At 35.4% G+C, this 7,639-nt stretch overlaps 1 non-coding gene across 1 annotated transcript; it reads right to left on the bottom strand.

Annotated features, from left to right (window-relative positions):
* Positions 1-5,805: 5,805 nt before the first annotated feature.
* On the bottom strand, positions 5,806-6,269 carry LOC142605444 (18S ribosomal RNA). The gene has a single exon (XR_012839064.1). It is a non-coding gene; the product is annotated as an 18S ribosomal RNA (ribosomal RNA).
* Between the last annotated feature and the right edge of the window lie 1,370 nt (positions 6,270-7,639).

The raw sequence follows: 7,639 nt of genomic DNA, 5'->3' as shown, positions 1-7,639 counted from the left end.
CAAAATTTTGAATTATTTGATCACTTTCCGTTAACGACTCTTTGTGTTGAACAATCGAAAAGGGCCAAGTCAAACTTGGAGGTTCAAAAATGGGCATTCTTCTCAGGCTATTTGTTGGCAAAAGAAGAAAATTCTGGATTCGGGACAAGTTCAAAGCACAAAAATGTGACAAAGATTTGTGAAGAGGTTAATAAGCCACCAAGGCTTTACTCAGGTCCTGTCACACGCTCTAGGGCTCGCCTCATGTCCCAATCCATCATCAACGATTCATCAATCTCCACCACTTCTTCTGATACTATGGAAACACAAAGTGATTTTCATAGTCCACTATATGGAGATTCAGAGTCCATTTTTCAAGAAGAAGACTTTCTAGAAATTCTAATAAACTAATTTGGCAAAGTGTTAAAGATCTCAGATGAAAGTGATTTTGAAGACATGTTGGTTCTAGCACCACAAGTTTAAAAGAGCAACTTCAAGAGTTGCAAAGGAAACTCATTGAAAAAGATGCCGAAATAGCATCCTTGGCAGCCCAAGTAGCGTCTCAAGCAAGTACATCTGCTCGAACCATGTGCCTACAGCCGAAGAAGGGCACACATCATCTAGTTCTATAACACAAGATGAATTAAAGACACTCATTGCTGATGGAATCAAAGAATTTTAGGCATCTATAAATTTACCCGTTCATGGGTGTCGAAAGCCTTATCCAGCTCATTATGATACTGTTCCATTCCCAACAGGTTATTAAAAACCAAACTTTGAGAAATTTGATGGTTTGATCAGTTCCCCTTAAGAACATTTGGCACATTTTTATTCGGCTTGTGGAGAATCTGCTTTGACAGATGCCTTGTTGATAAGACAGTTCATGCAATCTCTCAAGGGTTCCGCGTTTACTTGGTACACCCAATTACAACCAGGGTCAATCCATACGTGGGATGATTTGCAAAGGGCTTTTCTTGCCCAATTTGTAAGTTCAAAGAAAAAGGTGTCAATCATTGATTTAGTCGATGCTCGACAAAAGTCAAATGAAAGTGTCAATGACTTCATTACAAGATGGAGAAGCCTAAATCTCCAATGTTCTGAAAAGTTGACTGAACAATCTGCAGTACAAATGTGTTCAAACAATCTGTTACCAGAGATTGCCACGTTCATAGGGACTGCAGAACCTCATAGTTTTGATGCATTGGTATCTAAAGCAAGCAATGTTGAAAGACAAATTGCCCGACAAAAGAGTACCACGCAAAGGGGCCGTAATTTAGAAGAAAAAGATACATAAGGAAAAAAGCCCCGAAATAATAGAGAAGTAATGGCTACCTTTGTCAATAATGGAAGGCAAAATGGAAAAGGTAAGGAAGGCTCAAAAAAGCTCACTCTTGAAGAGAAAAAGAAAACAAAATACTCATTCCATGATGATAATGTGGAAGGGAATTTTAATGAGTTGATGAAAGAAAAAGCAATACAACTCCTTGAGCCTAAAAGACCTTCTGAGGTTGATAAGATAAATGACCCTAAATATTGCCGCTACCATCGAATCATTAGCCATCCTCTATCAGAATGCTATATCTTGAAGAATATAATTCAGAAAATGATAAATGATGGTGAAATCGAGGTAGATAGTTCTTCTCGAGCACCAACTGCTGCATCAAATAGCATTTCCTTACTTGAGGAGGAACCAAAGTCCACTTTCCCTTGCCCACTGGGGGCAAAACCAAATAATGGTGAAAAGATAAAAAAGACTCTTAATGTCAAGGCCGAGTCAAGCGGTCTCCCAAATCTTTATGAGCTTATGACTGAAGCAAAATTAGACTTTTGGGAAAATTCCTCTAAAGATGGAAATGAAGAAGAATGGCAAACATATATCGGTAAGAAATCCAAGAAAATGGCTAAAAGGCCATTGCCAATCATTATACCCTTTGAGAAGTCAGGAATCAAAATCCACGGAAGGAAGGATTCCAAGAAAAACAAGAAAAAGAAGAACACTCAAGAGAAAAGCATGAGTTTAGAGGAAGAAAAATATATTCAATCTGAGAGAATGCCAATAACTCTAGTTGAATATCTTCCTAAGGGATTTCTTCAAAATCATTCCGAGGATGAGATGAAAGAGGAAGTTGTGCAATGTTGCATGGTTTCAATTGATGACAATGAACGAGAGGTAGATGAAGTAACTTTGCTTTCAAGCCAACATTTTTCATTACCACAAAAGGAAAAATTAAACCAAAATGCAAAAGATGATGCTTCTAAAGGGAAGGAAGGCAATTCCTCACAACCCTTGTCACCTAGACTATGTGTTTCATGTTCGGCATGCATAATGTTTAGTGATGAGGACCTCCAGCTTGGGAAAAAATTTCAGAATCAGTTTTTATATGTCAAGGGCACAATTGGAGATGTATGGTTATCAAGAATCCTATTGGATTACGGATCAACTGTAAATCTTCTCCCTTATAAGACATTCAAAGTAATGGGCATGAATTCCAAACAATTGTCCCCATCCAACTTGACCATTCAAAGCTTCAACCAAGTTGGACAAAGAGCCATGGGAAGCATCTCATTAAAGGTGGAAATTGGAGAATTGTATCCTTAAGCTCTTTTCCACGTAATTGATGTCGATACTTCCTACAATGTGTTGTTGGGACGCCCTTGGGTACACACTTATGGCATAATCGGTTCTACACTTCATCAATGCTTTAAACTTTGCGATGAAGATGGAAATGTGAAAATGGTGTACACTGATCCTAACCCTTTCATGGGAGAAGAGGCAAATTATCTTGATGCCAAATTTTAAGCAACGACCATCCTTATGCATCCATCCCAAAACAAGGATACTGAGGAAGAAGGGTGAGGAACAATGTGTTTACCCTTGTGTAAATGAGAAGTTCATTAAACAGCTCTACCAAAAAAAAAAGCCCGCTAGGTTGAAAACCTTTTTATAAGGCGGCATAGGCAAAAGTTTGGGCGCACAAAAAAAAAAAAAAATCTATCCCCTTGAACTACTTGTTGACTTGATCCCCTTTCGGGTACGTAGGCAGTTTAGTATCATTTACTAAGTTCAGTTACACCTTCCAAAAAAAAAATCCTTTAAAAAAAAAAAGAAATTTTGAACTATGTGTTGACTTGATCCCCTTTCGGGTATGTAGGCAACTTAGTATTATTTACTAAGTTCAGTCACATCTCAAAAAAAAAAAAAAAAAAAACATTTCCCACCAAATAAGTGATAAATCTTATGCATGCAAGAAATTTGCTGAAGTATAAAGTGCAAATCAATGTTCAAACAAAGAATCAAAAAAAAAAAAAAAAAAATCAAGAAGCCAAATGAATATGCCACTTGGGACTTCGAAGTCAATGGAGGTTCCAAATCACACCAAAAAAATATATATATATGAGCGTCACGCAAGAATCGTCATCGTTCTCACATGACACTGGGGGGCACTGTTGAAATATTAAATTTTCAACCAAAAAAAAAAATGGTTACTTAAAAAAACAATAATGTCCAAGCAAGATTTATCAAAAAAATATAAATTTTGGACAAGCTCACAAGACAAATGCCCTTCAAAATTAACAAATGTAATTAAAAACAAATGGTGCAAAAAAATAATAATAAAGGGAGATGTTAACAATTCACACTCACACATCACGTGAGTGAAGTTGTTTATGGCAGTACTGCCACATTGTAATGTCACATCCCTATTTAAAAAAAGAAAAAAAGAAAAAAAAAAGAAGATAACGATAAGGTGAAAGTGGGACGTGTGGCTGGACAACTTCCTGCCACAAGCACCACTCAAGCAGTTCTCAAAAAAAAAGAAAAGCATTGCACCTGAAATTTAGCTACGGCTATACCGAAAGCTAGTGCAACACTTTCTTTGTAGTTTTGGCCCATGAAGTGATCAGTTAAGAGAAAAAATAGAAGAAAACTGCTTCGGAGATCCTCTATAAATTTGAGAGGAACACGTAAAAAAAAAAAAAAAAAAAAGGAGGGCAGATACGAAGAAAAAAAAAGAGAAAGTAAGGAAAAGAAAAAGTAAAATACACAAAAAGAGAGAGCAAGTACTCAGTGAAAAGAGGTAGAGTGAAGAAAATAAAAGAGAGGCACGGACAGAAAAAAACATCAAGCAGAGAAGGAGTACGCAACATAGGTTTGTATGTGGGATTTTATCAATCCTTTTTTTCTCTAAATCTTTCTCTCCCTCATTCTTAAATCTGAATTTTTACTTGGTAATGCAAATAGGATCGAGTTTTATGGGGAGTTTCTAACTCCAAGCATGAAGCTTTAAATACGAGTCTTTGACTCGTAATTCCTATTTGTACATTATCAAATAAAAATTCTCTCAAGTTGCGGTGCACTGTTCTTCTTTAATGGAGTCTTTGATTCTACCCCAATAATGGAGTCTTTGACTCTACCCCCATCAATGGAGTCTTTGACTCTACAAAAATAATGGAGTCTTTGACTCTACCCCATTAATGGAGTCCTTGACTCTACAAAAATAATGGAGTCTTTGACTCTACCCTATCAATAGAGTACTTGACTCTAATGTTTTTTAGTGGAGTCCTTGACTCTACCATATGAATCATGACGAATTCTTTGAGATTATTAATTCTTTAATCAAAATAATTCCTAAAATAAAATGACCATAAAAATTGATTTAAGGAAATTTTCCAATTCCAATGATTAAATTGCTTCAAATGAGTTTTCTTTCTATTAATTAAATTTGGGAATTTCAATCAAAATGCCATTAAAATTCCTACAAAGAAGCAAACAAAAGAAAGGAAAAATTACTTGGACATTTAATTTCTCAAAGATAGAATCCTTGGTTCAATTTCCCATAAAAATATGGCCCATAAATTATCCTTGAGATTAAAATCAATTCTCACCCAAATTTAAAAAATTATGTCAATACTTAATTAAATACCAAGTATTGACTTAAAGGTCCATCACTTAAAATTGGACAAAACCATATTTGAGACTTTAAATTTAAGATCTCAAATTAAGAACTACGAAGAGGCTTGATCCCCGACAAGGGTACGTAGGCAACATAAACAAATTATTAGGTGCAGCCACAAATAAATAAAAACATATATCTCCTCAAACATAAAAATAAATAAACTTATGTATAAAGATGATGTGGTTGGAATCAAAGGGTCTTCCCTTGAAACAAGGGACTGTAATTAAGAGATACATAATCTTGAATGGGCATTACTCACATCAATAAAACTCATACGCCAAAAAAGGCCTATGGATGAAATTATGTTTTGACGAATTTGACAACGTTGGTTAAACATAACTTGACAATATTTGTTAAGCACAATTTGACGACGTTTGTTAAACATAATTTGACAACAGTTGTTGAACATAATTTGACAACGTTTGACATTAAACATAATTTAACAATTATTGCTAACAATTTTCGTCAACAGGGGTGAATATTTGTGGGCCATTGGTATGCTATTGAGACCCAATAGTTGTGTGTTTTAAAGCAAAAAGAATTGAAGAAGGTTTTATGGTAGGTGTTAACTCCCCCTGTTCCAATTTGTTTATCCTATTTAAAAAATTCATCTTTTCAAGGGAACATTATTTATTATTTTGTTTGCTGTATAAAAAAGTATAAATTTCCAGAACTACCCTCATTAATTTGAATTATAGAAAAAGAATGGCATTGAATTTTTAAATAAAGTAAAGGGTAAGATAGAAATTTTATTTATTAATTTTAAAAAGAGGGCTTCATTTTGGGACATCTCAAAATGAAATAGAGGACTAACAAATTTGGACGAAGAGAGTACTTCTTAAGGCATATTGAGAGAGAAAAAACAAAACAGTGATTGTCTTCGCGCGGGATACTTAACGCGTTAGCTACAACACTGCACAGGTCGATACACACAACGCCTAGTATCTATCATTTACGGCCACGACTACTAGGGTATCTAATTCCATTCATTCCCCTAGCTTTTGTTTCTTAGTGTCAGTGTTGGCCAAGTATAGTGCTTTCGCCGTTGGTGTTCTTTTTGATTTCTACGTATTTCACCGCTCCACCGAAAATTCTCTCTGCCCCTATTGTACTCCAGCTTGGTAGTTTCCACCGTCTATCTAGAGTTGAGCCCTGAAATTTGACGGTGGACTTTAAAAGCCAACTACAGACGCTTTACGCCCAATCATTTTTAATAACACTTGTATCCTTTGTATTACCGCGGTTTCTGGCACAGAGTTCACTACAAGAAAAAAGTCTTATTCCAATGAAATATTTTGTTGCAAAAAACTCAAAATTGTTGCAATAAACACCTTTGCAACGAAAATTTTTTGTTACCTATTGTTGTAATAAACTCTATGGCAATAAGTTATCGCAACAAAAATTTCATTGCAATAGTGTTTCATCGTAATAATTAAATTTGTTGCAAAAAATATTTTTTATTTTTATTATAAATATTTATTGCAACGAAATATATTGCTGCTATAACTTATCGCAACAATTTGTTTGTTGTAATAGATATGACCATAGTTTTAAAAATGTAATAGATATGACCATAGTTTTAAAAACCGGACTGGACTAGCCAGTTTGACCGGTTTAACCGGAAACCGGACAGTAATCCGGTCCAGTTATGCTTAAAAACCGAAAATATAAAAAATCGGATTTAACTGGTAACCGTCCGTTTAACCGGAAAACCCGGAAACCGAAATGGTTGAATCGGTTTTGCAAAATTGATGAAAGACAGAAAGAGATTTGAAACAGAGCTTTATTTTGCAGAAAAATCTTCTTTTTTCTCAGATCTGTTGGTCTAAGCAGGTAAGGATAGATTTTTTGCTATAAAAATCTTTTTTTTCTCTCAGATCTGCTAAGCTTGAGAGAGTGAGAAAATTACTGAATGCTCATGCTTGGTGTTGAAACTAGCCTCTTGAACTGGTATGAGATATCCACAGCTCTTCGGTGAGACAGAAAATGAGAGGAGCTGATGGAGATCTAAGGCTGAGTTTGGATACGGATGAAAAAGTTAGCGTCTGCAACTTCAGCGTTTTTTTTTTTTTTCCTTCTGCTGCACGCGTTTCATAGGGGACAAGGCTACTGTTCATGTTACTGTGCATGAACAGTAGCCGATTTTGTTGACTTTCAGCATATTTGTGGGTCCCGTGTACTGTTCATGGGACCCACAAACTTCACTTTACAGATTTTTTTTATTAAAAATGGGTCCCACGGTACTATTCACACATTTAAAAATTATTTTGCTACAGTATTTTCAGTTTTCAGTTTTCAATTTTCAGTTTTCAGCAATAAGCTCTATCCAAACGGACCCTAAGTCTAACTTCGAGAGAGTAAAAGAGAGAGAGAGATAGACGGAGAAATTGGAGGACAAAGCAATGAGAACTGAAAAAATAAAAGTAGCTGATAGGAAACGGTGTGGGCCTGTGGGGGTGCTAGATTTATGACGAGAAATTAAAAATTAAAGAAGAGTATACCGTATACGTGTGTGGCTGGGAATGGAATAATGGATTGGTCACTCATAATAACAAGTCAGTGAGTTGTCTAATCTTTTTTTGAGAAGCAGGGAGTTGTCTAATCACTTGACTCCATTATGGATTTCTCTTGTAAATATTGATCAATTAAACTGGGAAGAGCATAAGACCATAACAGTTTTAACAAAAATGGTGGAATTCTTAAAT

This window comes from Castanea sativa, chromosome 7 (genome assembly GCF_040712315.1).
Source record: "Castanea sativa cultivar Marrone di Chiusa Pesio chromosome 7, ASM4071231v1".
Taxonomy (NCBI): Eukaryota; Viridiplantae; Streptophyta; class Magnoliopsida; order Fagales; family Fagaceae; genus Castanea; species Castanea sativa.
Note: the sequence above shows the minus strand (reverse complement) of the source record. Positions and strands in the feature narration are given on the sequence as shown.